The sequence below is a fragment of the Pinus tabuliformis genome, chromosome 5_2, assembly GCF_031772625.1.
Source record: "Pinus tabuliformis cultivar Carrire ecotype Pingquan chromosome 5_2, CPIR1, whole genome shotgun sequence".
Classification (NCBI taxonomy): Eukaryota; Viridiplantae; Streptophyta; class Pinopsida; order Pinales; family Pinaceae; genus Pinus; species Pinus tabuliformis.
In genome coordinates, this window is record NC_142306.1 from 366,618,984 (window position 1) to 366,634,375 (window position 15,392).

Below are 15,392 nucleotides of genomic sequence, written 5' to 3' on the forward strand. Positions count from 1 at the left end.
TGCTAAAGTAGATTTCTTCAATCTAGGGTTTTGATTTATTGCTTGATATCTTTTTTCTCACTTTGATCCTTCCTTGAAACTCGATCTTTGTGTGTCTTCTTGATTAGATGCCCCTTCTTGACTTTAGCACCTTAGCTCAGATACCATGTTGAGAAATCTAGGGCATCAATGGTCAAGTGATTTATTTACTTATGATAACTGCTTGTGATAATATTTTGAATCTTAATTATAATCTTCTCTTTTGTAGTACTTATTATTGTGTTCTTTTCATCAAGACAATTACCATATCATGAACACATAGAGAGACAAGAGACACAATATATTGGCTTGTTCGCTGTTGTAACATCCTTTTGCATTTTACATTTACATGTCAAAAAGAAAAGAGAAATAATAAAAATAAAAATAAAAATAAAAATATATAAAGAAAAGAAAATGAAAAATAAAAAGGGATATAAAAAAATGAATATGAGAAAAATGACAAAAACATGAAATGAATCCCTAGAAAAATAAAACTAGCGAGCAAGTTGAAATGTTGCTTTCAAAATTTAAAAATGTTAATTTTTTAGATTTAAACCTTGGTTATTTGATTTTTATTATGTATTTGATAAAGTTATAATACGACAAAGTTATTTTGTTGTTTGCAAATAAAGGCTGCGCTAAAATTAACGGTGGCGATTTGTCCCGCCAAGATCTACAACGGACAAAGTATGTCGACCTCCCCTGCACCCCTGACAGTTAACATGAAGGGGGGGGGGTGCTGAAAAGTGGTTTCTCTTGAAACTACCAAGGAAGATGTGGTAGATGCTGGACCATTTCATGGGGTTAGCTCCCAATACTTCTTACTGCTAGCACCCCCCCGAAAAACCACCTCCGCCTCCTGCCAACGACTTGTACTTCCGCCACTTCGCTTCTTCCACGTGTCTTCCCCTTCACCACTCCTTCCCCTTCATATAGACCGTTACCCCTTGCAACTCCACTTATGCTATGCGTCCTTCCACGCCACTTCCTCCACGTAATATATCCGTTAATGCTCAAAATATTCCGCCAAATCTCTTATGAATGTTATCTCATCATTCCCGCCATATAACCTTTTGCTAATAAAACCTCTCTACTCCCCAGATGTTAACCTTTTCGTTATCAAACCAATTCAAATGTTATAAATCCTTTGATTCCAATAATTGCTTTCCTTTTTCTCATCATTGATTCCGTAGGAGGAAAGAAAACTACCACCAACTGCCAACATTCGACATCAATTTTCTTGCACACAGTCAACAACTTTCATGGGTAATCTTGTTCTTTGGAATTTATATCAAGCTTTTCTCCAGTATTATTTTTCTATATACCCTCCTTCACTTTCACGATGTCAAACCGTAAAGGAAAGGGAAAGGCTATAGAGTCAAATCCCCTTATTCCCCCAGTACCAGATTTTGACAAGGCTCCCCTAATAGACACCCAATACAAAATTGTAGAAACCCTGTCTGAATTTGACCTCTACGAGCTCCATAACTGGGCAAAGAAAAAATACCTGGATAAAAGTGATGAATTAAGTGTTTGGGAATCCTTTCTCCCACAAATTGTTTCCCCCCAGACTCACTTCTTTCGTGAGTTCTCTGTCTGGTGCCACCTTAGATATTTGCCAAGTCAAAGGGCAGTCATTTCCCAGAACAATGAAATCATTTTCTCCATTTCCCCTGAAAACATCTGTAACGCCCAACAAATTGAATATTAGGCCTCCCATCATCCTTTTTTTTCTGTTGATATTTTAATGGAATTATATAACAAACTGACATTCCCTCAGAGAGCCCATATTTTTGAGTATTTTCTTCCCGAAAATGTTGAATTACCCAGGACCAGTCCCCCATATCTAGCTTCAATTTTCCCTGAAATGTCCAAGCAAGTGATTTCTATGGTAACCTGACTGCTTGGGTACCATAATGATCAGTGGGTAGACGAGATAGTGTTAGGATTTTTATCTACTTTTGCATTTGGCAAACAACCCTCCCTCCTTTTCAATTATAGTCAGTTTTTGGCCAACTCAATCCATGACCAGTTTGTCAATTTCAAAGCAGAAGGTGTCTTTAAGTATCAATCAGTCCTAGTTTACCTTATGCTATTTTATCAGTCAGACAAATTTAAATTCCCTTTACAGAAGATAGATAGCGAAGGTAACCCTTGGTCAGTCATTCACTGGACTTCTCTGGTTAGAAATAACTCAGAGGAGTATTCTTATACTGATTATGTTGATAAATTTTATATACCTCACTATGTTTGTTAAGAAGTGATGTAATCCCAAGGATTTCACCAGAGATAAAGAATTTTTACACTTTTCAGAGCAAGCCAAAGTTGGAGACTGGTATTTATACCAGAACTACACTGAGATTAGAGTTTATGGATCAGAATTGCCTCCTTACAGGTTGCCAATTTTTGTACCTATTAGGATCTTTGCATTGGAATACTCTAGGAAAATGTTAAATATGGATGAAGTGCATTTTGTCTCTTACAAGAAGAAAACACAATTCAAATTAAAAGCTCATATAGGGCCCTACATCATCAACACCAGAGCTGCAACAAAGGAAATAGATGCAATCTTGAGTCAAATGAAATTCAAACTCAATTTTTCTTGGTCTTATGATCCTCGGGGCATCATTTCCAAGCTCAGATTGGAACAGAAAAGTACTTCCTATGCACACACATCAAGGCCTGAGATTGAACAATATGCCAATCAGGAAGAATGGATAGAAGGTACTTTACAGGAAGCTGAAGAACGATTGTTTAGTTAGTCATCCATGCAAACACCTATTTCTAAAGAAAATATATTCAAAAGGGATAGAGAAGACATGTCCCCAACTGACTCTAAAGCTGCACAATTTCTTGTTTTCAAAAGGAAAAAGACCAAAGACCATAATAATACTCAGAAGTTAGATTCTAAAGTCAATCTTCAAGTGATCACTATTCAAAATGAAACTCCAGATGAAGGGGACACAAAGCAGCAGGAGCATCTACAAGCACAGGTACAGTGGCAAAAACTTCAGCAAGGACTACAGTTTCAGAATCTACAGAAGAGCTTACCAGAGCTATGGATGAATTATCAACAGTTCAGTTAAAAAAAGAAAAATTGTTAGCAAAATTGGTTAAAATGGAAGAGAATAAACTTAAAACTGATAATGCATATTTGTTAGAACTCTAGAAAAACTACAAACTCATGCAATAGGTACAAAAATATGAAGACCAGTACTTTGTCATTCAAATGTTAGAAGAGGCTAAGAAAAATATTTGGTAGAATATAAATGGCAACATAATAGACATGTGGCCTTCAATACATATTATTTTTGAACAGGAAGAACTTGTGCACAAAGTTAAGGCAACAATAGAAAATACAAAGGTAGATTTGGAGCACAGGCCAAAAGAAGCACAAAAGATCATCAAGCAACTAAATTCCAAAACCAAGGAGGAACTAGACTTGAACATTCCAGACAGAAAAACAATAGTCATGGAGGTTAAGAGGATCTTGACCAAAAATAATTTGATGATACAGTTGGAAAATAAATGCAAAGATCTTGAGTTGCAGGTTAGAAGGTTCAACAAAAAATTTACATTGCTGCAGGAAAAAGGCTTGCCTACTCTCAGGAATTATAATGGCCAATTGATCCCATTAGAAAACTACCAAGAACAACTGTGCAACATAGGTGTTGATGCTTCCAAGTTTACAAAATCTAAAGGAATTATCAGTGGGGAAGCATTCATACAGGGAATACAATTTGATTTAAATATCTAGCACGAGGTCCACCACCTTTTTGTAAATAAACCAACTTTTGACACTTACACTAAGGTGGATGAAAGATTTAGAAATATGGTTAGCTTTTCTATCCCAAGTGAAGAAAGGTGGGACCAGTTGCTAGAATTGATCGAGTGAAGTATAACTAAAGGAACAACATTTCCAACAAAGTAGCAATAGTCATCACCAGACTCCTACATAGCCTCAACAACGCAACAAATTTTCAGCAGATTTTCCTATTTTTTCCTCTATATCTAAAAATATCTGTGTCTTTAAACAAATATTATTTTGTAAATGTATTTTATTTGAAGTCCGATTTGATATGTAAAAGTTTCTATAAATACTTAGAATAAAGACTTAGAAATGGTTGAACCATTGTGATAGACTTTTGAGCAGACTTGTATCCTTCGAAGTTATTTATGAAATAATAAAAGGATTCTAAATTCATTTCAAAACAATTTGTGTCCTTGTAAGTTCTTCTTTGTCATTATATTTTCACTCTATTTTAATCTGCATATGCTTGAAGTTTATGGGAGTTCTGGGTATGATAATATTGAGTTTCAATTTATCTGAAATCCCCCATGAAGTTATAATCCTTTACAGAGATTAGTTAATTAAAATGTCTGTTTGATTTAACTCCTCTACATCATTAAATTGTCATCTTCCCTTAAGTTTCAAACATATATTGTTTGGCTGTAAAAGTATTTTACACGCATCCACTGTATATGACTAGTTAAATAATCTGTTTGATGTTTAACAAATCATATAGTTTCTAAAGTTTCAACCTTACATATATTATCAAAGCTAAATTACTGTTAGAGGTGAAGAATCAACCCTTCTAATAAATCATAAGTAATTAAGAAATTGCACCTGTTTAAACAGTTTAGAGCTTTGGTCATCCAAAAACTTTAAAAACCAACAAAACATTATAGATGCTTTGGCATAATTCCTAACCTAGAATTATCTTTAGAGGTACAACATTAGACTGGCACCGTTGTCGGGGATAAAAAAATATTGAATTATTTTTCCCTGGGAAAATGATTAAGCTTACGTTTTAACGGTGAATAAAAGGTTAGTAGGTTAAAACCGTTAACCTGGCGATTCCACAAAAATAAACTAGCTTCACGTAGACACGCTAGGTCTCTCTCTGATCAACAACTTTATTCTCCACTATCAGATCCCGAGAGACTGGTAAGAATTGCCTCTGCAAGAAAAATACTAGAAGCCTCTACTTCTGCTTCTGTAATACATCCATCTGAAGTTGTTTCTGAAACTGATACTTTTAGAGCTGTCCCAATCCCTCCTGAATTATCAGATCTACCACCAAAAGTGTTAGATTTTCTATCTAAAGGAGTTGATTTGCAGTCAACTCTTCTAGTTTATCAGTTAGAATCTTACCAGATTCCTGAAACCCTTTATGTATCCCCTAAATCAGAAACAGAACTAGGTCTAGATTTACCAGAATTAAAGCCTAGTGATTTTATTTCTTCAGTAATTCACACTTACCCATCTACTTCTGTTAGTTTTTAGGACAAATTTTCTGTTTACACAAATCCTTTCTTGATAATGAAGGAAAGTTTGGTCCAGAAGAACATAAGTTAGTCATTCAAACACCAATAAAAATAAAAACTTCCAGAAATTCTTCCAACTCATCTTCACCCCCTACAACTCCTAAAAGCTCATCCTCATCCCCTTCACCATCTTCATCTTCTCAAAATTCATCTTCATCCTCCTCATCTTCATCTAATCAAATGGCTGGTTTTAGACCTATTATTCAGGCCCATTATGCAACATTAGTCCTTCCTAATCAACTAAATAATTTTCCAGATGGATATCTAAAGCACCTACCTAGATTCAATGGGGAAACTAGTTTGTTTGCTGAAGATCATCTGGAAACTTTCTTAGACTTTGTTGATAATATGAATATAGAACATGAAGATGTTTACATGAGATTGTTTGTTCAATCTCTTGAAGGCAATGTTAGGATTTGGTTTAGACAATTGCGAGCTAACTCTATCCCCTCCTGGAATGAATTAATTACCATCTTTAAAAACCAATGGGGAGTTAAAAAGGATCCAATTTACTATCTGACTGAGTTTGATGACCTAAAAAGAAACCCTGGTGAACCTGTGGCTGATTTTATAAAATGATTTAATAAAATTTACAATAAAATGCCACCAGACTGTAAACCACTAGTAGCTTCTACCAAAGTTAGGTTCTCTAAAGGATTTGATGATGATTTTGTTGTTATGCTTAGAGAAAGAACATCTGTAACCCTAGCAGATATGTAGACTAATGCTATTGAGGTTGAGGCTAATAGATCAGCCTCAGCCAAACTCAAAGAAAAGGTTGAAAAAGATGAAAGGAAAATGAAAGCTAGGGAGGAAGGAACTTCTTCCTCTAAAAGTAAGAGTGAGGATCATAAAATCGATGAAATCACTTCCTTGCTTAGAAATATTTCAAATAGGATTTAAAATATTGAAACACAACCTAGAGCTATTCAACAAACATCAAACATACCTCAGGTTCAGTACAAAAGACGTTTTAAACCCCAGATCTTGCAAAGGCCCAACCTTGATCAACAAATTCAACCACCGTTGATGATTGATGATCAAGAAAATGAAGAAGTTGGACCATTAGTTACCAACAATATAAATTATTTCGATGATCCATCATAGAAAAATGCTATTATTTCAGTTTCCAATGATCAAGCTTTAATTCAAAATCAAGAAACTTCTCAGGTTTCTAAATATCAAGCCTTCTTAGAGTTTCTAATAGCATAATTAAATAGAAGGTATGATTTAAGGCCTAGACCAGGCCCTGGTAGGCCAGCTAAGAATGTCACAATAAATGAGCCTCCAGTAAAAACTATTGAAACCCAAACAACTGTGATTCAACCATTAACTCAACCCAATGAACATAATACATTTGAAAATACTATTCCAACAACTTTTAATGTAGAGAAAGAGTTAGAGAGAGTCAAAATCCCTGTTCCACTGTCTGAACTCTCCAAAAACCCAGGATACAAAAACCAAGTATCAAAGTGGATCCAATCCTCAAGTATAGATGCTGAGGGGGATATGATTAGTTTACAGGATGAAAAACCTTCAGTGGTTTTTGGTCCTAGTTCTGACATGATTGATGAGAATGTTCCTCCCTTTTATGTTACTCTCAAAGTTCATGATTTTATTCTATATAACTGTATGTTAGACTCTGGGGCCTCTCACAATTTGATGCCCAAAGTAATCATGGATCAATTGCAATTGCAAATTACCATACCTTACCGTGATTTGTACACCTTTGACTCCAAGAAAGTTCCTTGTCTCGAACTAATCAAAGACATAGTTGTAATTTTAACACAAATCCCTGTAAAGAGTGTAGTTCTAGATATTGTGGTCACATATATCCCCCCCAAAATTGGAATGATTTTATCTAGATCATGTTGTGCCAAATTAGGGGGAAGTATGCAAATGGATATATCTTATGCTACTATTCCTGTATATGGGGGTGAACATCTTAGGTTATACAGAGAGGTAAGATTCATTAATACTGTTTGTAAGGATAATCAAGCAATAAATCATCCGATTTATGTTGTTGATCAGGATTTTGGATGTTTCACATTATCATCTAATGATCTCCAAAATTCCCAACTTAACATTGAGCAGATCGTGAATAAACCTAAATGTATAAAAACTGATGTGTGGAAGTTATACTTTGATGGGGCTTTTTCTAAAGATGGGGCTGGAGCAGGAATTGTATTAATTTCTCCAGATAAAGAAAACATAACCCAATCCTTTAAGTTAGACTTCGATGTTACTAATAATGTAGCAGAATATGAAGCCCTACTTTTAGGCCTTGAGTTAGCTAAAATTTTGAAAGTTCAAAACTTAAGTGTTTTCAATGACTTAGAATTAATTGTAAAACAAGTAAGAAATCTATGGCAAGTAAAAAATCCTAGGCTTAGATCTTACCGAAATGAGGTATAAAATTCTACAGAGAACTATTTTCTAACCTTCAACATTACAACAATCCCAAGAGATGAGAACATTTATGCAGACTCTTTAGCAGTTTCTACTAGCTCCTTTAAAACTCTTGATCCAATGCAGCTACAATATCAAATTCAGGTAAAATATAGGCCTTCAATCCATGACAATCTTAAACATTGGCAAGTGTTTGAAGATGATGAACAATTGAAGATTTTTTTTGCAGGCAATTGATGAATTTCATCCTTACAAATTCAGGAAAAACAAATTATTGATCATATGTCAACTCATGAAAACGAAGCTTCACAGTTAAATAATAAGATAGCTGATCATAATATCCTCCAATTGCCAAACAATTACATTCCCAAGGGTCTAATCCCTCTTGAAAAGATTTTTGACAATAATGATGTTCTAAAAAATTCGTTATTTAATACACAACAAGAGAGTATAGAAGACTGTAACATTGGAACTCATGAAAAAATTAAGAATGTGAAAATTTCAGCATCATTACCTAAGGACATAAAAGACAAGTATATCAATATTTTAAAGCATTATAAAGATGTCTTTGCCTAGTCCTATGAAGAGCTCAAAACTTATGACACAAATCTTATTGAGCATAAGATCCGTCTAAAACCAGAAGCCAAACCATTCCAAGTAGAAATTAAGAAGAATAAATCCAATTTTGCTTCCAACCATTGAGAAAGAACTAAAGAAATTGCTGGATGCCAAGATTATTGTTCCTCTTAGATATTCTGAGTGGATTGCAAATTTAGTTCCTGTAAGAAAGAAAAATGGTGAAATTAGACTATGTGTGGATTTTAGAAATCTGAACAAATTATCCTTAAAAGACAATTATCCATTGCCTAAAATGGATGAATTACTCCAAAGAGTTTCAGGTTCTAATAAAATATCCATGCTAGATGGTTTTTCTGGATACAACCATATTTTGGTAAGTCCAAAAGACAAAGAAAAAACAACATTCACAACTCCCTGGGGTACATTTATGTATGCTAGGATGCCATTTGGCTTAACCAATGCAGGAGCAACATTTCAAAGAGCAATGGATTTAGCTTTTGTTGGTAAAATTAATAAGTTTATTGTTATTTATCTGGATGATCTAACTGTGTTTTCAAACTCCGATGAAAAGCACTTGAGAAAGGTTTTTGATAGGTGCAAACAATTCAGAATTTTGCTCAACCCAGTGAAATCTCTGTTTGCTGTAAAGGAAGGAAAGTTACTTGGCCACATCATCTCAAAAGGAGGAGTGGTAATTGATCCAAAACGAGTCTCAGCCATTGAGGTAATTAGTCTACCCAGAAATAAAAAAGAAATTCAAGCCTTTTTAGGAAAGATTAATTTTCTAAGGATATTTATACCAAACTATGCTAAGATTATTAAAGATATTACTGATATGTTAAAGAAAGATCATGAGGTTAAATGGATAGTGTAGGCTAGATATGCATTTACACAAATAAAAAAGGCTATTTCTGAAGCCCCAGTACTAGCCAGTCTTGATTATACAAAGCCCTTTAACATTTTCTCTTTTGCTTCTGACACCACTTTAACTGCTGTTTTACTGCAAAAGAATGATAACCAAGATGACCAACCAATTGCCTTCTTTAGTAAAGTTATGAGAGATGCAGAGCTAAAATATGACATCATTGAAAAACAAGCCTATTCCCTTGTACAAGCTCTAAAAGCTTTCAGAACTTATGTCCTTCATTCCCCTATTACTGCGTATGTCCCAAATAACACTGTCAAAACCGTTTTGACCCAACCTGATACAAATGGTATGAGAGGGATATGGATAGCTAAAATTCTTGAATTTGATCTAGACATCAAATCTACTAAGCTAGTAAAATGACAAGGTTTAGCCAAGCTGTTGGCTGAATCTAACTGTAAAGTTCTGGGAATAAGCACTATCATGCAGGTATCAGGAGAGAAGAATCCACAAGAACCTTCCTCTAGTTTAGCAGAAGAGAATCCACAAGAGCCTTATTCTTCTACAGACTCAACTCCTCTTCCCCTTCATATTGAGGAAAAGTTCCTGTTATCTGAATGGTATGCTGATATTGTACACTTTCTTCATGATTTTGAGTACCTCTTGATTTCACAAAAAATTAATGCAGAACTCTTAGATTAAAGGCATTTAAATATTGTATTATCAATGCTAACCTATATTGGAAAGATCCATTAAATATCTTAGTTCTATTCTTGATTGAGAGTGAAAGAGAAGGTGTTATTGATCAATTTCATGAGGGACTATGTGGGGGTCATTATGATTGGAGAGAAACAACACACAAGATTTTGAGAGCAGGTTTCTATTGGCCAAAGTTGTTTTCACAGGTTGGGGCAAAAGTCAGAAGTTGCATTCCATGTCAAATTTTTGTTGGCAAGCAAAGATTAGCAACACTCCCCCTTGTTCCAGTTTTGATTGAGGCACCCTTTTTACAATGGGGATTAGATTTCATTGGAGAGATACATCCAACTTCCAACAATCAGCACAGATGGATCTTAACTTCCACAAATTACTTTACAAAGTGGGTATAAGCCATCCCAATAAAAAATGATACAGATACTGTTGTCATTAAATTTATCGAGGAAAATGTGTTATCTAGATTTGGATGTCCTCAATAGATAGTCACGGATAATGCATAGAAATTTAGTAGTGTTAAAATGATATATTTTTTTTCTAGAAATATCATATTTTATTGCAACATTCTACTCCATACTACCCTCAAGGGAATGGATTGGCAGAGTCATCTACTAAGAGTTTGGTAAAAGTGATAAAAAAGGTACTTACAAATCATAAGAGAATCTAGGACAATCATATCAAGTATGTTCTTTGGGCCAACATAATTTCACCCAAAAGATCAATAGGCAAATCCCCTTTTCAGCTTGTCTATGGCACTAAGGCCATTTTTCCTACATAGCTAGCTTTTCCTATCATGAAGTTTTTACAAGAGTCAAATGAAGAGCCTGATGATTTTTCTAGAAGAATCAATCAAATTATAGAATTAAATGAAGATAGAGATGAAGTTCAGTACAAACTTCGTCAATATAAAAACAAGATGAAAAGTTTGTTTGATAGGAAAGCTAGAGAAAGAGATTTCAGGGAAGGAGATTTGGTTTTGAAATGGGATGCCCGAAGAGAAGAAAAAGGGAAACATGGTAAATTTGATTATCTCTGGTTGGGGCCATTCAACATTGCAGAGGTCAAAGGAAACAATACTTTTATTCTGTAGAACCTAGAAGGAAGATATTCTTCATTGCTTGTCAATGGACAGTATCTCAAGCACTATATTCAGTACTGAAAGATGTTACAACCATAGTTCATTGTACATTACTAGTTTTATTTACATTTTCATGGCAAGTGTGATTTTCACAGCAAAGACTCCATAGCCCGAGGAGAAGGCACATGGATCTACATGTTCTCTGCATCTCACAGGGAAACGCAGTCCCCATATGGAGCCGATGTTGTAACATTCTTTTGTATTTTACATTTACATGTCAAAAAGAAAAGAAACAAATAAAATAAAAATATATAAAGAAAATAAAATGAAAAATAAAAAGGGATATAAAAAATGAATATGAGAAAAATGACAAAAATATGAAATGAATCCCTAGAAAAATAAAACTAGCGAGCAAGTTGAAATGCCACTTTCAAAATTTAAAAATGTTAATTTTTCAGTTTTAAACCTTGGTTATTTGATTTTTATTATGTATTTGGTAAAATTATAATAGACAAAGTTATTTTTTCGTTTGCAAATAAAGACTGCGCTAAAATTAACGGTGGCAATTTGTCTCGCCAATATCTATGACGAACAAGGCATTTCGCCCCCCCTTGCACTCCCGATAGTTAACATGAGGTGGGGGGGGGGGGGGGGGGGGCGAAAAGTGGTTTCTCCCGAAACTACCAATGAAGACGTGGCAACTGCTGGGCCATTTCAGGGGGTTACCTCGCAATACTTCTTAGTGCTACCACCCCCTGGAAAACCACCTCTACCTCCCGCCAATCCACTTCTACCACGTGTATTCCACTTCGCCACTCCTTCCTCTCCATATAGATTGTTACCCCTTACCACTCCGCTTCTGCCACTTTTCATGCCACACCACTCCCTCCAAGTCATATATCCGTTAACATTCAAAATCTGCTGCCAAATCTCTCATGAACGCTATCTCATCAATTCCCGCTATATAGTTGTTTGCTAATAAAACCTCTCCGCCCCCTAGATGTTAACCTTTCCATTATCAAACCAGTTCAACTGTTGTATATCCTTTCATGCAAATAATTCTTTTCCTTTTTCTCGTCATTGATCCGGAAGGAGAAAAGAAAACTACCACCAATTGCCAACTTTCGACAACAATTTTCCTGCACACAGTCAACGAATTTCACGGGTAATCTCGTTCTTCAGAATTTTTGTCAAGCTTTTCTCCAGTCTTATTTTTGTATATACCCTCCTTCACTTTCACATTGTAAAACCGTAAAGGAAAGGGAAAGGCTATAGATTCAAACCACATTATTCCCCCAACACCATATTTTGACAAGGCTCCTCTAATAGACACCCAATGGAAAATTGCAGGAACCCTGTCTGAATTTTACCTCTACGAGCTCCATAACTGGGAAAAGAAAAAGTACCTGGATAAAAGTGATGAATTAAGTGTCTGGGAATCCTTTCTCCCACAATTTTTTTCCCCCAGACTCACTTCTTTCCTGAGTTCTCTATCTGGTGCCACCTTAGATATTTTCCAAGTCAAAGGGCAGTCATTTCCCAAAACAATGAAATCATTTTCTCCATTTCCCCTGAAAGCATCTGTAAGGCCCTGCAAATTGAATATCAGGCCTCCCATCATCCTTTTTCTGCTGATATTTTAATGGAATTATATAACAAACTGACATTCCCTCAGAGAGCCCATATTTTTGAGTATTTTCTTCTCGAAAATGCGAAATTACCTAGGACTAGTCCCCCATATCCAACTTCAATTTTCCGTGAAATGTCCAAGCAGGTGATTTCTATGGTAACCTGACTACTTGGGTACCATAATGATCAGTGGGTAGACAAGATAGTGTTAGGATTTTTATCTACTTTTGCAGTTGGAAAACAACCCTCCCTCCTTTTCAATTACAATCAGTTTTTGGCCAACTCAATCCATGACCAGTTTGTCAATTTCAAAGAAGAAGGTGTCTTTAAGTATCAGTCAATCCTAGTTTACCTTATGCTATTTTATCAGTCAGACAAATTTAAATTCCATTTACATAAGATAGATAGTGAAGGTAACCCCTGGTCAGTCATTCACTAGACTTATCTGGTTAGAAATAACTCAGAGGAGTATTCTTATACTGATTATGTTGATAAATTTTTATATACCTCACTATGTTTGCTAAGCAGTGATGTAATCCCAAGGATTTCATGAGAGATAAATATTTTTTTACACTTGTCAGAGCAAGCCAAAGTTGGAGACTCGTGTTTATACCACTGAGATCAGAATTGCCTCCTTACAGGTTGCCAATTTTTGTACCTATTAGGATCTTTGCATTGGAATACTCTAGGCAAATGTTAAATATGGATGAAGTGCATTTTGTCTCTTACAAGAAGAAAACACAATTGAAATTAAAATCTCATATAGGGCCCTACATCATCAACACCAGAGCTACAACAAAGGGAATATATGCTATCACGGTTCAAATGAAATTCAAACTTAGTTTTTCTTGGTCTTATGATCCTCAGGGCATCATTTCCAAGCTCATATTGGAACAAAAAAGTACTTCTTATGCACACACATGAAGGCCTGAGATTGAACAATATGCCAATCAGGAAGAATGGACAGAAGGTACTTTACAGGAAGCTGAAGAATGACTGTTCAGTCAGTCATCCATGCAGACACCTATTTATAAAGAAAAGATATTCAAAAGGGATAGAGAAGACATGTCCCCAACTGACTCTGAAGCTGCACAATTTCTTGTTTTCAAAAGGAAAAAGACCAAGGACCATAATAATACTTAGAAGTCAGATTCTCAAGTCAATCCTCAAGTGATCACTATTCAAGATGAAACTCCAAATGAAGGGGACACAAAGTAGTAGGAGAATCTACAGGCACATGTGCAGTGGGAGAAACTTTAACAAGGACTACAGTTTCAGAATCTACATAAGAGCTTACCAGAGATCTGGATGAATTATCAGCAGTTCAGTCAGAACAAGAAAAATTGTTAGCAAAATTGGTTAAAATGGAAGAGAATAAACTTAAAGCTGACAATGCATATTTGTCAGAACTCCAGAAAAACTACAAACTCATGCAAATATGAAGACCAGTCCTTTGTCATTCAAATGTTAGCAAAGGCTAAGAACAATATTTGGAAAAATATAAATGCCAACATAACAGACATGTGGCCTTTAATACAAATTATTTTTGAACAGGAAGAACTTGTGCACAGAGTTAAGGTAGCAATACAAAATACAAAGGTAGATTTAGAGCACAGGCCAGAAGAAGCACAAAAGATAATGAAGCTCCTAAATTCCAAAACCAAGGAGGAACTAGAAGACTTGAACATTCCAGACATAACAACAATAGTCATGGAGGTTAAGAGGATCTTAATGAAAAAGAATTTGATGATATAGTTGGAAAATAAATGCAAATATCTTGAGTTGTAGGTTAGAAGGTTAAAAAAAAATTTACATTGTTGCGGGAAAAAGGCTTGCCTACTCTGAAGAATTCTAATGTCCAATTGATCCCATTAGAAAACTACCAAGAAAATTTGTGCAACATAGGTGTTGATGCTTCCAAGTTTACAAAAACTAAAGGAATATCAGTGGGGAAGCATTCATACAGGGAATTTAAATTTGATTTAAATATCCAATATTCCATAGCAAGAGTTTCTTAAACCACTAGTGGTGTAGCTGTCATAATATATCCTATCCCTCATTTAAGAAACTCTTGCTCAATCTCCTCCCAACTCCAACCAGACATGCAACAGAATGCTCGGTTCACACTTAGCTGAAAAATCACACTTCAAATCCTCAACAAGAAAAGTTTTTGAATGTGGAGCGGGGTGCCATATTTATAACTTTTTTTAAATTCAAACTCCTTTATCTCCTTCAGGCTCTCCTCATAAATGCGAATTTGGCAGCATATTTTCCCAGATTTTCTCCTTAAATGCGTTTCCCCCGCTCCTTGTAATGGAAATTTCCTTCTCAAATCAACTGTAGCAACCCCAACAGTCATATTCTAGACGGAATTCATTAGACCCTTCCCTGCAGTGCAATTACCCCTTCTTCATCGTAGCTTCCTCCATTTGCACCATCCTCCTGAATACCGCACAACCCTCCCTCTTTGACAAAGTCCTTCTTTGGCAAAGTACTTTATAGTCCCATACTTCCTTCCAACTGCTTGTAGCACTAAGACTTTCCTTCATCCATATAGTCATTTCGCAGTCCCAGGGACGGAATCATCCCTGTAGAGCTTCAACCTACTCCCATTTACTCGTCCAGGAAAGAGTTCTCCCTTCAGCTTTGCGAGCTGAACTCCGCTACCATTTGTGATATCTATGATAACATATGGTCCTAGCCAATGCATCCTGAACTTACCAGGGAACTTCGCAAACTTACTATCATACAACAAAACCAAGTCTCCATTCT